The 16,372-nt window shown below is 43.0% G+C and overlaps 1 protein-coding gene across 4 annotated transcripts in view; it reads right to left on the bottom strand.

Annotated features, from left to right (window-relative positions):
- MAT2B (methionine adenosyltransferase 2B) overlaps positions 1-16,372 on the bottom strand; it is a 230,119-nt gene that overhangs the window by 152,535 nt on the left and 61,212 nt on the right. Inside the window, exon 8 of one of the 4 annotated variants that reach the window (XM_035013826.1) lies at positions 10,580-13,743. The exons of the other annotated variants lie outside the window; for them this stretch is intronic. The gene's annotated coding sequence lies outside the window, so the exon portion shown is untranslated. Of the gene's footprint in view, positions 1-10,579; positions 13,744-16,372 lie in introns of those variants that run through there. 4 annotated transcript variants of the gene reach the window in all.

Genomic DNA, 16,372 nt, shown 5'->3' with positions numbered 1-16,372 from the left:
CCAGTTCCAAGACAACTAGCCATTATGCTTACAAGTAAAAATACATAAAAGCTGTTTTAAGATATGGATGCTAGAGAGTTGACTAGAATCACACATTAGCTGAGGGACTCAGTCTTATAGCCAATGATCCAGTGAGCAGAATTCAAATCTGTAAGTCGGCCAAATTGTAGTGCATTATGGGCTCATATCATCAACTGAGGATACTGAAAGCAAAACTGTTAAATCTATCATTGCAAAGGTTCTATGGAACAATGGTGAACTCCCTCCTGCCCAAAGACCTATGTGACAACAATAAAGCTCAAAGCAAATTGGGTGAAGTTCATGTAATCCATTTGATCCTGTCAAACAGGGTTTCTCAACTTGAGAGCCCAAACTATTTCATAGGAAATCCCTTGTTAAAAATGCAGTTTCCTTTGGATTGTGGTGATAATAAGGCAACTGCATAAGTGACTAAAAAAAATCATTGAAATGTACACTTTCACGGAATTAACTGAATGGTATGTAAATTATACTTTAATGAATAGGTTAAAAGTGAAAAAAAGATTTTAAACTCAGCTCCTGGGTCCCATCTTTAGAGATTCAGAGGTAGTAGATGTGTGACAGAGTTTAGGAATTCACACTTTGTTGCAAAGAACCTAGTAATTCTGAGAACCAATATTTAGGCTACATGTTCTGAATTATATCTTGAAGTTAAGCTGGACCATCAGAAAGCAGCATTTGCCTGGATTACATATGAAATTATTTGAGTTGCTGTCATCAGGAATGCCACCAGAAGAGAATGCTATTCATTTGCTTTAGGATGTTACTGTATCACTCAATACACGTCATAGAGGGGAAGAAGAATTAGGTCATCTGATCATAGCTCTCAATCAGCTCTCAACTGATAGCAATAAGACAGACCATTTTTAAAAAGCCCCTATGAAAATATATCTTAAATATGACTAAAAAAAACCCCATAGAAAATATAAATAGAATAATAGCAATTTAAAAATTAAATCATTAAGGGGTGCCTGGGCAGCTCAGTCAGTTAAGCAATTGCCTTCGGCTCAGGTCATGATCTCAGGGTCCTGGGATCAAGCCCCACGTCTTGGGCTTCCTGCTCCGTGGAGAGCCTGCTTCTCCCCCTCTCTCTGCCTCTCTTTCTCTCTCTCTCTCTCTCTCTCTCTCACTCTCTGTCTCTCATGAATAAATAAATAAATAAAATCTTTAAAAAAAAATTAAATCACTATACACACACACACAAACAGCAAGCCAAAACTGTTTAAAAGGTAGATTCTCCCAAATTTTAAGGAATAAATAACCCTAATCTCATACAAACTATTGCAGAGAATTGAGAAAGGCAGCAAACTCCCTAATTCATTTTATGAGCCTAGAACAACCATACCTCAAAGACAAACAAAGAATGTGTGTGAAGAAAAAAAAATACTGCTAACTCACCTGAGCTTAGTTGTAAAAATAACTTTTAAAAAAGAGTTCGCAAACTAAATCCAGTAACATCAACTCCCTACTTCACACAATACAAAAATAGTAATTCAAAACAGATCATAGACCTATATATAAAACTTAAAATTACAAAGCTTCTAGGAGAAAATAAGAGAAAATCTCTACAACCATAAGGTGGACAGAAGTGTTTAGATAGAACATATAAGACACCAGTCATAAAAGGACAAAAAAAAATGATAAATTAGCCTTCAGAATTAGACAACTTTGCTTTTCAAAGACATTTTTAAAAGTTAAAAGGTAAGTCACATATTAGGAGAGAATATTCCAAAAACATATATCAGATAAAAGACTTGGTAGCCAGAATATACATAAGAAACACCACAACTCAATTATAAGAAAAGAACCCAATTTTTAAAATAGGCCAAAACTTTAAACATACACTTTATAAAGAAGAGGTACAAATAGCTGAGAAGCACAAGAAAGATAGAAAACATCATTACTCATCAGGAAAATGCTAATTAAAACCATAATGAGCTATCACTATACATAGATGAGAATGGTTAAAATTTCAAAAATAATCATACCAATTAGAGGCAAGGATGTGAAGTAACTGGAACTCTCTTAGATTGCTGATAGGAATAGAAAATAGTACATCCACTTTAGAAAACAGCTTGGTAGTTTGGTTTTTTTTTTTTTTTGTAATTAAACATTCACCTATCCAGCCATGGATAGGAGAAGGGAGAAAGGCAAACAGATCCCTTATGATCCAGCCGTTCCATTCCTAGTTATTCACTCAAGAAAAATAAAAATATATGTCCATACAAAGATTTATACATGGATATTCATAAGGGTTTTTTTTAGTAGCCAACTGCAACAACCCAAATGTCTATCAACAAGTAAGTGGATAAACAAACTGTATTATATCTATAAAGAGAATACTACTCAGCCATAAAAAAGAGTGAAAGGTGGTTTTAACTATAGAAACCTATCATTCATCATAGTAATAATTAAAGAAGAGGATTATGATCATCAGTTAATGCAGAAAAATGCCCTCCTAAAGTTCAAGATACATTCGGGCATTAAAACTAAAGTAAACAAGGAAAGAAAAAGATACCACATTAAACTGATAAATAGTATCTTCAAACAAAAACCTATGGCAAAGAGAATACTTAATGATGAAAAGCCAGAAACATTTCAAGTCAGAAACTAACCAAGGCCATCCAACCACTGTTCTATCCAACATTGAACTAGAGGGCAGACAACTCAATAAGAAATTCCTGTGGCCTGATTGCACGCCAGATTGTTTTGTCCTGTTTTGAACACTGTAGCTGTTTTAAGAGGTGACATGTGACAGCACCAGGACAGCTGAGTGGAGGGGCAGATGGCCATAAATGTTTTGATTCTCCTCCCATTGAGAGGCAAAATCTATGTCCCTCTCCTTTCATCTGAGCAGGCTCTGAGACTTCTTTGATCAACAGGACATAGCTGACTCTCAACAGTTTTTAGACCCAGACTAAGTCACCAAGCAGCCTCTACTTCTTCCATCTTGGTGCACTGAGCTGCCATGTAAAATGTCCATCCTGCCCTGTGGCTACCACAGTTAGGAAGCCCAAGCTAGCCTAAGGGAATGGCCTTGTGGAGAGAAAGAAGCCAGCCAATCTCAAGCTCTTCCAGGCCCTGGCCATTCAAATCATCCCAGACCAGAGCCAAATGTTGAGTGATGAATCCATTTTGGACAGTCAGCCCAAGCCTAGCCAACCCCACTCACAATTTGATTGCAACCACTTGAGAGATTTAAGCAAGAACCAACTGACTGAGATGTAACAATAATATAATCATCATTTTATATATTATTATATCATATATATTAATATAATAAAAACTGGGTTTCCTCATTAAGTTTGTTACACAGTAAAGAACTGAAACGTGAGGCTCTTCTCTCACCAGCCATTCCCTGCCACAGGAGGAATGACTAAAGGAACAACATATATTTAGCCTGGAGAAGGAAATACTTCAGAAAAGTATAATAACCACCCACAAAGACTTGAAACTCTGGCATGTGAGGCTAGAGAACGGCTTCGTTCTCCAAAGCACAGATCTAAGACCAAGACCAGATGTCACAGGGAAGTGGCAAACATCAAGGTTCCTAGAAAGAAGAATGTCCCAATAATCAGTGTGGTACAAGAATAAAAACAGAATCGGGGCACCTGGGTGGCTCAGTCGTTAAGCATCTGCCTTCGGCTCAGGTCATGATCCCAGGGTCCTGGGATCGAGCCCCGCATCGGGCTCCCTGCTCGGCGGGAAGCCTGCTTCTCCCTCTCCCACTCCCCCTGCTTGTGTTCCCTCTCTCGCTGTGTCTCTCTCTGTCAAATAAATAAAATCTTTAAAAATAAAAAATAAAAACAGAATTATTGTGATATCAGAAACAATTTCTCTGGACATGTTCAAATGGGCACATGGGATGTCTGGTCAGGCTGGGTGTTAAAAAGGAGCCTAAAATAAGATAAAAGACTAGAAGTATGGCCAGGTTGCTGTGATCCTACTGTGTGTTTCAGAAAGCTAACAACAGACCTTGCAGGTTTGGGTCTAAACTAAAAGTAGCCTACACGTGCTCAATTTCTCCTCTGAAAATACTGACTCGGGAGGCAGTCAAATTCATGCCCTTGACTCCAATTTACACTACGCTTCAACAAAACAAATTTCTTAGGAATTATACATGTATTGCATTTGTAAGATGTTCATTGCACCAAATGCTACTAGAAACCTCTTCCAGCACTTGAAAAAACAACTTTGTGGAAAGGCTTTGAGACTAGAAGAGATGATCCTCCACCACCACTGCTGCCTCCTACGTTTGATAACTTCTTCCCTACATTTGATAATCCGGAAACCGCGCCTGTCATTTTACAGTATTTTTTATGCCACTCTGTAAGTTAAAGTCTTATCATTGTTTCACAAATGAAGAAAGTGAGGCACAGAGAAGTTGAGTAAATTGCCCAAACACACGGCCAATAAATCCTAAACTCTTACCCAGCTGGCCAGGTGCCCAGGTAGATTGAAGAATCCTTCATACAGAAAGGAGTGACTTTGTTTTCACTGCAAAGTTCCTTGGAAGCTCCAGCCACACCTGTTCCTTTGTTTCCAGGAATGCCCTTACCTGATTATCAAATGGGATGTCAATTCGTTGTGTTAGAGAAACCAGGAAAGAAAACAGATTGAGGATAGGTAGCTCTCTTTAGGCAGAGATGCAGTTATTTGGCAGCTCCTGGGTAGAGTTGAAGACCAAAATGCTCACCACCTTCCTAGATCTTCTTCCCCAAAATATAGGTTACTTCACAAATCAGACAAATACTATATAGCACAGTGCCACCTCGGTGAAAACTGGAAAATAAATTGTGTTGACCCAAGGAGAACAAAGAATAATTAGAGTTAATAATTATTGTTCCTCTCCATTAAAAAAATAATAATAACAACAGTAAAAACTTTAAAAAGAACCTTCCCTAGAAATCGGATAAACAAAATACACTGTTGCTATTTTCAAGAGTTGGTCTACCAAATAAGGCAGCCTCTGCAAATCTATTCAGAAAGATATAAAAGTTCATTCACTTGGGGTCCCAATTTAGGCTTATCATCAGCATACTGATATTAAAAATACTGAGAGAGCAATAAATTGAAATGCTTAATGTATTTATTTACAAACCGTCTCTGGATCTTTCTTGATTTCTGGGGCCACGGGGAGGGGCGGTAGGGGGAAGGTTGGTGGTTGGATACACAGCTATTTGTGGGGGTGTCTTCTGGAGGGGCTTGGACCAAATGACCCTTCAGGGTGGTCTGGTGTCTTTTGAGTCCATGGGCTGTGTTTATATCCAATCCCAGATCAGACAAGCTTCACTAACCACAGAAGTTTGGGACAAAAGCCAGTTGCAACCCACAATCCCTGTGGTCCTCCTGCCTTCTGGCAAACTCCAGGACCAGATTGGAAAATCTGTGCCCGGTTTGGGGGCCAAGTTTGGTATGATCTGGGGATGATTTATATGGCTTTGGTTGGAGTCCACATGATATGTGCTACTTTGGCCAAGTTCAGCTTTGGGGTTCCTGACTCATTTGAAATAAAATGTATCAGGTGGAGACAGATGGGCTCCCCAGTAGGGATCAGAAGGGTCTCCTCCAAATCCTGTGGGACACCAAGACAACCAAATTTCCCACCTCCCTACTCAAAATTCCAAAACAACATGCAATACAGGTGGTGTCAGGGTGAAGGAGTTGGACGTACAAGTGTTTCCCAGGATTTGCCAAAAATAAAAATAAATTGCTTTTAATTTCTGAAGGGAGAAAGGCTGGATTGATTTTACAGACTCTCCTCTAAACAGCAATTTACATGCTGAAACTGTAAAGCTGAGGGTAAAATATCCCTTCCTGGTGATTTGAAATCCGTTGATTAATTTCAAGTTGATGACCTTGTTCCCCCACAACAATAGAACTTTAATTCATCTCACTCAGGCTGCCTCTAACTAGTTTTCAACAATCATGAACAACCAGCAAGTAGTGGCTGTTTGGTGGCTAGAATCCCTATTAATAAATACAAATTAAATGAAGCATATCAAAAGAACCTGATCCCAATACCAGTCCAAGTAGGATTTTCTCTGAATTTAAGCACAAAATACATCCCCATAGGAAGACTCTCAGATACTCTAAGTGAACTCTGTCCAATAAAAACAAAATGCAAGCCATAAATTCAAGCCACTCAGTAATTTTTAAAATTTGTAGTAGCTACATTAAAACATAAGAACAGGGGGCCTGGGTGGCTCAGTTGGTTAAGCAACTGCCTTCGGCTCAGGTCATGATCCTGGAGTCCCGGGATCGAGTCCCGCATCGGGCTCCCTGCTCAGCAGGGAGTCTGCTTCTCCCTCTGACCTTCCTCCTTCTCATGCTCTCTGTCTCTCATTCTCTCTCTCTCAAATAAATAAATAAAATCTTAAAAAAATAAAATAAAATAAAAACATAAGAACAAACAAAATTAATTTTTAGATTATTTAACACAACCTATCAAAAATATTACCATTTCAACAAGCAGTCAGTATAAAAGGACGGATGAGATTTTTTTTTTTTACGTTCTTTTTCCACCTAAGTCTGAATTCCGGTGTGTATTTTACATATAACAGCATCTCACTTTGGACTTTCCACATTCCAAGTGCTCAATCGGCTTATGTGACTAGGGGCTCCCGATAATGGGCAGTGCTGCTGGAAGGTAACAGCCACACTAAGGGTCTTTCAGTAAGCAAATATTATAGCTAGTCCTGACACAAGCTCAGAAAGATGAAGACTGGCTTTGATCTCACAGAAATGGCAACATGTGGGAAGTAGTATTGTAGTAGGCTATCAGGACTCTGGGGAAAGCCTGCCTAAGCTTGCACCACCACATGCCTCAGTTTCCCCATCTGTAAAATCTACCTAGCTCATATGGTTTAGCAGGTGAAATTAGTGAATACAAGCAGAGTACTTGGAATTACATCTGCCATGTCAGACTGATCAACAAATCAGAGGAGGCTGATCAGAAATACCTTAAGGCAAGGACTGTTCCTCATTCATCACTGTAAGTCCCAAGACCTAGCACAGCTCTGGTACACGGAAGGTGCTCAATAAATATTTTCCTTTAAGACATTAGGAGTGGTGGACACTGTGATGTGCGGCCCAGATCCAACTTTCAGAAATAAAAGGAATTTTACCCGGGCTGCTGGGAGTGCTGCCAGCAAACAGCCCTCAACTATCATCTCCCTTTGGGGATTGCCCCAACTAAAGACAGAAGGCTTGCTAAAATCAAGCACCTTTCCAAGGTTGTTTGTTTATATCACAGGGCAGGCTCCCTCCTCCTCAGGAAAGACAGCACCTAAAGGCAACTCATGCTCCAGAGCCCCTCCTCCTTAACGTATGTGTCTTGGGCATCGGGTGTGGATCCTCCCACCCCCTCTCCCCTCCTACTTCCCCTCCCCTCCCTTCCACAGGTGTTGACCCCAAGAGCACTGCCTAATAAACACCCTACCTGCTAATACACAACCCACAGCACCCAACTGGCGATAATAAGAAACAAGAGCTGTCTGTTAAGAGTTAAGACAATGAATAAAGAATATTTACCAGTGTTTTCCTAATAATTTCTATTAACCAGGTCAATATAAGTGTTGCCTGTATACGGCACACCAGGGACAGTGACTTTGAGTCTTCCCACCAGAGGCTCATTTTTTCCAAGACACACAACCACACCGTGACCGAAGAAATGAGCATGGCTGCAAGCACTGAGACTCTTTCAAGAAAGCCTCTTTCTTTTGGAGGTTATCCAAGACCCACACACTACAACCAGATGCATGCCTGCCGGAGTGAGCCCAAACCAGAGTTCTCCCGCATCTCGGACTTTCAAATTCTTAAATTTGCCCTTTACTTAAAAAAGTCAATGATTTCACCAAGAAAGTTTGATTAGTTTCTTTTACTTTCTGTAATGAAGTGCCATCCTTTTTACACTTGAAAGGATCTTTGTAATAATGCAACATTGATCTTTTGAATACAGATGAGCTAACCTAGATAATAGGATTTAGAATGAGAAAGACCAGACTTGTTCTGATATTTAAGGTTCCAGTGCCATCAAGAGGAATTGTGGCATAAAACATGTTTCCAGGGACATTGTCTGATGCCACATTAATAAAGGTAGGATCTTGGGGCGCCTGGGTGGCTCAGTCGTTAAGCGTCTGCCTTCGGTTCAGGTCATGATCCCGGGGTCCTGGGATTGAGCCCCGCATCGGGCTCCCTGCTCCGCGGGAAGCCTGCTTCTCCCTCTCCCACTCCCCCTGCTTGTGTTCCCTCTCTCGCTGTGTCTCTCTCTGTAAATAAATAAAAAATCTTTAAAAATATAAAATAAAATAAATGTAGGATCCTGTTTCCTCCTGCACATCGTTTTTATTTTGTTCAACATCTTCTCTCTTGAGAGAAGTCAATATGCTGTATCCCCGGATGTCAATCACCCAGTGCAAAAAAAAAAAGCGGGGGGTAGGGGGCTGCTGTGGAGATTTAGCTCTGAGATCTGTTCTTCTCAAGTCTGCTGTAAGCCACAAAGGTCGAGAACTAGGATTCAAACCTGATACAAGAAAGCAGTTGTTCTGATAAAACTTTAGGAAAAAATGGGAAGTCACCAATTCAAAAGTTATTTTGCACCAGGCTCAGTTGAAGAACTGATGAGGAGAGGTAGGATAGTTTCCCTCTGGAAAATGAGGTATAGTCTCTAGGAAGTCGGTTGCTATTTTTCCATCTCCCCACCCCTTAATAAAAAAGAGGGAAAAGAGAGACTTTCTGGGGGTCCCGTCCTCCAAGAGAGACTGAGCAGAGACATCCTTATGCAGCCCTCCTTGTGCACAAGGGGTGACTTGTTCTCAGTCACAGCCGATGTCAACATCTCTTGTGTATGGAGCCATGTGAGATTTAATGTCAGAACAGAAGGAGAAAGAACTATCACGAAAGACCCAATTCAGTGACAAGTACAAAAGGATCCTACAAAAAGATGCTATTATTCTACTTACAGCATGTTTGAAATTAGCCATTTAAAAAAAAAAAATTAAGTCCAAATCTAGTGTGGGTAGCTATCACTAAGTCACAAACAAAATCAAGTGCTAGGTCGGTGACACTAATTATAAAGTATTTGGAGATGAGAGAGCTCAGTATGGGCTAAATTGATCAAAGAAGCCCTTGGGACTTGGACAATATAATAGCTGATAATTACTGATCTCTTACTATACACCAGGTGGTATGAGAAGCACTTCACATGGACTATCTCATTTAATCCTCAACAACAGGACTGTATAAGGGAATTACACTGGCTTTGCTGAGGCCCAAGGTTAAATAACTCCCCCAAGAGTTCACAATTATCAGAAGTCAGTTTATCAGACCCTAGAGCCTGAACTCTTCAACACCTAAATCTTATCAAACTTGGCAAAGAGCAAGGGAGATTAGAGGGGCACAGGACCAAGAAGGAAGACCAAGGTATCCTAACAGTTCCTGAGGGAAAGACAAATGGAAAGAAAACAGGTATAGATATGAGTGGGCGTTGTGTGTGTGGGGGGGGGAGCAAGCAATATAGAATCAAGTTTGGGGACAGAGTAGGATGCCAGACTTTGGAATCAAAATAAGAGGTGTGCCTATGTGGCTCATTTGGTTAGTCAAGACTCTAACTCTTGATTTCAGCTCAGGTCATGATCTCAGGGTCATGAGATCGAGACCCTCTTCAGGGTTCCGTGCTAGGCATGGAGCCTGCTTAAGATTCTCTCTCTCCCTCTCCCTCTGTCGCCCACCCCACCCCACCCTCTACCTTGTATGCATGAGCTCTCTCTCCCTCTCTCAAAAATAAATAAATAAAGCCACAGGAACTGGGATAGCAGACAGGAGACCACTTACTAGAATGCCTTATAAGACAGGGACTTGGTTACAAGGTAAGATGGTAAGAGCACAGTCCTAGATGCAAAATATGAATTCCCAGCAGAACAGTAGCGGGGATTGATTGATGCCTTTGGTATTCCCCACCTAGGAATACAATTGGTCCCAGAGTCTGGCCTTAGGCTCCCCCTACTTAGGAATTCAATAACCTCAACTATAACAGTCAGCGCTGTAGCTGCCAAAATATGTACCATGACATTCTGGCTCCATGAAATAGTAAAAGAACAGAGAAGAAAAGAAAGGAAGGAGAGAAGGAGGGAGAGTTTTAAATTCTTGATCTAAACAGTATGAGAAACCCTACATGCAATAGCATCTTTTGAGGGATTTATAATGCACATTAACACAAAGCTCCATTGAAACAAGCAACCATTTTCCTAATTTATTTGGCCACTGACCCTCGAGGGCACATTCTGGGAAAGAATAGTTGAGAGAAATGAAGGGACACAGAACCACACCCATATAGGCTTCTCAGGGGAAGGAAGAGTATTACCCAAAGAGGGGATGGTCTGAGAAAAAAAGGCATGCAGAGGAGCAAAGATCAACAAGAAATTATGGCCAGGAAGAGTCAAAGAATCACTTTGAAAAAATTAGGATTAGATTACAAAGGAACTAGCAGAACGTGAGAGGTTCCTGCATTGAGGAATCCTAACGTAAGTAGGAAAGACCGAAGACGAAGACCGAATGCACTGGATCTAAGAGCTCAAAATCTACATTGGGAGGAAATGTTGGGGAGGACAGAGTGGGGGGTGGGGAGGAGGGATGTCTTTCTAACGTGATGGCAGTGTATCCGGTGGAGAGCTGGAAAGCCAGGGCTTTGAAAACAGACACTTCCGTGTGAGTATCTGCACTGTCCTTCAGCCCTGCGTCACCCTGCGTTCGGCGCTCCATCTCTCTCCACCCCTCTCCAGTCGTGGGAACTCAAGGCTTAAAGAAAGAATGTGACTTGCCCAACAGCTAAAAAGCATCACAGCCAGGATTCAGAACCAGAGGTAGCTGCCTCCAGAACCTTTGGGCTTGACCATGGGATCAGACCATCTCCAAGATATCTTCATCAGCAACCCCTCAAGGGCAAGAAATTCAGTCGCTCACCCAATCTCCACAGTTCCCATGGTTCCTCAGGGTCTCCATTTTCCTATTAGTCAGCAGAGAGCATCACCTTTGCCTCCCTTCCCATGGGAAATTTTTCATTGGAATGTAAGTTATGTAAGATCTGTGATATTGTTTTTATATATTCACTAAACTCCACCTTTGGCCAACGTATTTTTATTCCAGACACTAGTACAGTTGGTTTTATTTCAAGGTAACAGTTACACCCAATCCAGTTACAACATTAGACACCATTCAGGTAAAGGAACCAACACTACCCCTTAGAGATACCTTCTGTGGCTTCTATTCTTCCAGCAACGTGATTTATTTCCCACCTCTGTTCGGGCTGCGATTACCTAAGGCCAGCGTCTGTCAATTTCTTGCTGCTCACCTCACTCCACAACCTACAGGTGATGCTCCATTTGAAAACTCACCAGGGCTAAGGGGGGTTTTGTGGTTTTTGTTTTTCATCTCCTCCTTTCCCAAATTTGACCCTGGGAGGCCTGGGGTGAGCAGTCCTGGTTCCCCAAGGGGTAGAGAGCAGATTTCCATCCCGAGCTGCCCCACCTGGTTATCCATCCAGAGCCCACAGCAGCCTGGCTCCTGTTAGCTATAAGCCTGCAGGCAGCACCTCGCAGGTGAGTGTGCATAGAAAGCCCACCTGAGCCTCGGCTTTGACTTGTAAACAGAGGCTTTGAAAGAGCAAAGTTGTGAGTTTGTCTCCACTAAAGCAAACTTCCTCTGCTGTTTGCTTTGGGCGTTTTGCCAATGTGTCTGCTGAGCAAGAATGGATTTCGTGTCTGTTCCTCCAATCCTCCTGGAGCCCTACGGAGCTCAGCTGCCACCTCGAGGCTCCAGAATGGGCATCTAGCCATATCCAGGTCTGAGCCCCCCTCCAAAGGGCTTTCCTCTCCCCCTCCCCTTCTCCCTTAACCCTTTCTTCCCCCCAGCCGGCCTGGGTAGTGAACTTGGGTGGTAGTTGCAACTTACCAAAGAATGAGGGTTAGGACGCTCCGTGGAGTGCCAGCCTGAAAATCCATTGCCCCCAAGAGGAAGGTAAGACAAAGTGAGGAGGTGGCCAACCACACCGTGTTAAGCAGTGTGCCCAGAGAAGGTAGTGATTACCTTCCAGGGCTGCTGTGAGAGTTCAGTGAGATTATCCCCATTTAACCACAGGGATAAAAAGATCACCAGAGTGCTGGTACTTTATCCCAGGTCAGCCCCAGGACTGCCCCCCTTCCAAGATGCAGCCATCCCAGGTGCAAAATGCAAGGTGCTAGCGAGCTAGCAATGCTGCAGCTGAGAAGGCTACATTCAGGCTCATTTTCCTTGACACATGTGGCTCCTTCATTATAGATTTCATTTCGCTATTCTGAGACTGACATGGGTATTAAATTCTCATTTTCCTTTTTTGTTGTAACAAAAATAGTGCAAACGTGGTTATAATCAGCACCTCCCCTAGTGTCAGGGAAACAAAAGGGGAGACCTGGGTATGTAATGACTACATATAGCCACAAAGAAGGTGGCTGTGGCCAATTGTCACCCAGAGACTGGGCAGGCTAGTCATACCAATTGTCCAACGTTTCAAGAAAAGCAAGAAACCTGGATCTTTAAGAGAACTCTTTGCATTTAAGTGTTAGCAGTTTTTAAAAATTCAACACTGAGCCAATACAGGCTGACAAACCAGATGTGCTCATAGGACAAATGCTAGAACTGTCCAAAGTTCTGCAGCAACCTCTGCATTATGCCACCGTAGGAAGAGACAACGGATTAGCTCTGACTTAAGACCTCCTGCATCCGTAGGGGCCAGGGGACATTCGGAACCCCGCAGGACTAGACTCATCTGTGAAAGAGACACTTCAGAGTTCCCATGATCATGGGGTTAAGGAAGGTCACATGGTTCCCTCTTCGGAGAAAGCTGGCTAGATTCTGCCTGCTTAATAGTTGAGGAGAAAGACTAAACGCAAAAATTGCCTGAAAGTAACAGTAGGATTTAAGTCATATCTGAGGGTATCGAGGGTTTGGAAGAAGGATGGGCTTCCGTACTATCTTTGTGACATTTCCGATTAAATGCAAAATCAACAGAACATCTTCTGCCAGGGTCACGGTGGTAATGAACACCCACCCCAGCTTGTTAGCGCAACAATCTCTCAAAACAGCAAAAAGGAGGATAAATCAACTGCCTTTGCTATATTTATCAGTATAAACAGAGAGATAAAAATACGGTATAAAATCTTAACTATCTTCCCCCATTCTACCTGCAAATTTGAAATTCCCCTGTGCTTCAGTAAAGGAAAAACACATCCAATGAAGTCTAACAAATGTGCCCATCTGTTCAGAAAACAGAAGGCAGGCATCTTTTACATGTGACAACACTGCCTTCGTGTGGTCTAAAAACATAATGCAGCTGATCGCCAAGGAGGTCTGAAAGGTTAGGACTAAAAATTGTCTTTCTCATAAATGTAAATCATTTATAATATGGGACAATATACGAAAAAAAGCCCTTCATTTTAAAGAACACAAATATCACTTATATTAAAACCTCCATTCAAATCAGACCCTGTTTCATTCTGCACTGAACTTTCTTACGAAAGGGAGAAGAAATCAAGAGGGGGAGAAAATGTCATTAGGAAGCAGCTGGATAGCCAAGGACGCACAACTCTCAGACCTAATGATGACATTGGTCATTCCCCTGCTGCCGTGTCCATACCTGGCTTCCTGCCTCACTGCCTTCCTGCATGGTTCCTACAAAAGAGGGAAAAAGACCTTTTACTTCCCACTCACTTATTGGCTCCACACCATCAGTTTGTACCTCCACGCTCTGGCTACACCCTTCAAATCCACGGTGGCAAGGGAATCCCAGAGGCTGTTCCCAGGTAAGGACAGGATGGCAGGAATTCAGTGCCCAGACAAAGAGAAAGGAAAACTCTCCAGTATGCAAACCAGACAGAACAGAAACAACATTATACCTGCAACTAAGTAAATAATACCTGTATTTTTTTTTTTTTAATTGTTTGACAGAGAGAGAGACAGCGAGAGAGGGAACACAAGCAGGGGGAGTGGGAGAGGGAGAACCAGGCCTTCTGCCGAGCAGGGAGCCCGTTGTGAGGCTCAACCCCAGGACCCCGGGATCATGACCTGAGCCGAAGGCAGACGCTTAACGATTGAGCCACCCAGGCACCCCACCTGTATTTTCCTCTATCCTCCACTGACCACAAGGAGACTGGTCAGTCAATGAACAAATATTTAAAATGGAGTATCTACAGACATAAAACAAGGTGTCAGGCACACTCAGGATAGAAACTCCTCTGAGGCAGCTTTCTTACCTGCAAAATGGGGATAATGCTTTCTATCTAATCCTTATCATCCCTCCATGGAGGGGTAAGATGCAAAAGACTTTCTTCCTCAAGGCTGGTCAAAGGCTGCAGGCTTTCAGCATAATATTCTAGTTTGAATTTGGGTGCAAGTGTTAGATTTGAATCTCATGAATGCGATTGTTGACGTAATAATCTGAAAGCTGAGTAGGTTACTTGAGCTGTGTGACCCAGCACAATCATGCCTGCCGGTCGTTCCCAGTAAGGGTTGAAATCAGGCCAACTGGCTGCAAAAAGAAAGAGCCCTCCAGGCCCTCCCCAGGGGAGCCCAGCATGGCTGCCAGGCCCCTGTCCCTGGAGGCAGGGTTGGAGTTGCTGTCCGAGAGCGGCTGGCCATGCCGGGTCCTAACTAACTGAAACGAGAGCACTTCTGAGGGCTGCAGGCTGCGGGGACAAAGGCCCCATCCCAACTCCCACCCCTGCCCCAGACTGTGCAGCAAGACTGAGTGGGACCCTCACTCCCCAACTAGTGACCAGGGGCAATACAGCTGGTGTTTGTTTTATTTATATCAGGCAGGTCTGCTGATCTGTGTGAGGACCCAAGTCAATTAAAGGGGAAGAATTAGCTGTTTTATTTATTCCACCTTCAGAAGTAAGAAATTAATCTTTAGTCAGACCTGCAAGTAGAATGACCCATTGAAGATTCACTTTGAAAAGGCAAGTCTGAGAAAATGGGCTTTGGCATCGGACACACCCCAGTTCAAGGCCCACCTCTGCTACTTACTAGCTGTGTGATCTCAGCAAATTAATCCATGTCTTTGAGTTTATATCCGAATCTAAAAAACTGAGGATCACGGTTTCTTTTTTTTTTTTTTTTTTTAAGATTTTATTTACTTATTTGACCAAGAGAGAGCGAGAGCAGGAACACAAGCAGGGGGAGTGGGAGAGCGAGAAGCAGGCTTCCCGCTGAGCAGGGAGCCCGATGCGGGACTCGATCCCAGGACCCTGGGATCATAACCTGAGCCGAAGGCAGATGCTTAGCGACTGAGCCACCCAGGCGCCCAGGATCAGGGTTTCTAATTCTTGGGTTTGTGTGAGAACGTGTGAATGCCTGGAAAGATCTTAGCCTAGTCCTTAGCACATCACACATACTAAAGAATGATAAGCAAGCTGGCACCGTAAATAAATGAGGCAGGCTTTGAAGGCCAGGTGAATTTTAGCTTGGGGTGAGCAGAAGTATCGAAGCCAGGAAGCCTCCAGATGCGATTTAGACTTAGTGACTGTGAGGGATGCAGGCACTCCGGCATCAAGATCAAGGGCAGGATTGGGAGTCAGACGGCCTGGCCAACATGACCCGCAGCTATTTGTCGAACATTTACTTCTTCCCTTGTAACCTGTCAGGGGCCGCGATCGATCGTTTCGCTTCCCTGCTGAGCCATCCCGGCAGCTGGGCTGACAAGGGTGAACGGCGAAGTGATGGCTCCTAACTAGAAGGTTTTCCCACCGCCACATTTCTCTGGCTGATGCTACAGTCTTTTCACACCAGGGGGACCAGCCCTGCCCCGCAGTGTTTCAAGTGTGGTTCCCCCAAGTGCCACAGAAAGGCAAGTCCATGACCTTCTTTGTTTCTTCACTGTCAGAAACTGGGCAGATGGGTTAGGCTTCCAGTCCCTTGTCTCGCTTCAAACTAGTGTCCATTCTCTACTTTGTATTCCAGGCCCTTTCATAGACCAATTCCCGACAGGAGCCTTGGCCCTTGATCCCTCATTACCTTTTCTGTGAATGGCAGTCCCAACTGCTCTGTGCAGACCCACTCTTCCTTTCAATCACGCCACCTCCACTTTTTCTTTCCTTTTTCTTTTTTTTTCCCTCTGCCAGTGAAATAGAGCACCGTTTGACCTACTTCGTCTGTTATCACTTTCCCCAATAAAAATTGAAATTGACTGAAGCCCCAGTCTCAAGCTGGAGTTAGTTAGGGTTTTCTTTATCCTTTCTTTCTTTCTTTTTTTTTTTTTCAGTTGTATTGTGATATTTACATACCATAAAATTTACCACCTTTA

This window comes from Mirounga leonina, unplaced genomic scaffold (assembly GCF_011800145.1).
Source record: "Mirounga leonina isolate KUSES-001 unplaced genomic scaffold, KU_Mleo_1.0 Mir_104, whole genome shotgun sequence".
Taxonomy (NCBI): domain Eukaryota; kingdom Metazoa; phylum Chordata; class Mammalia; order Carnivora; family Phocidae; genus Mirounga; species Mirounga leonina.
This window is presented reverse-complemented; position numbering and strand designations above follow the sequence as displayed.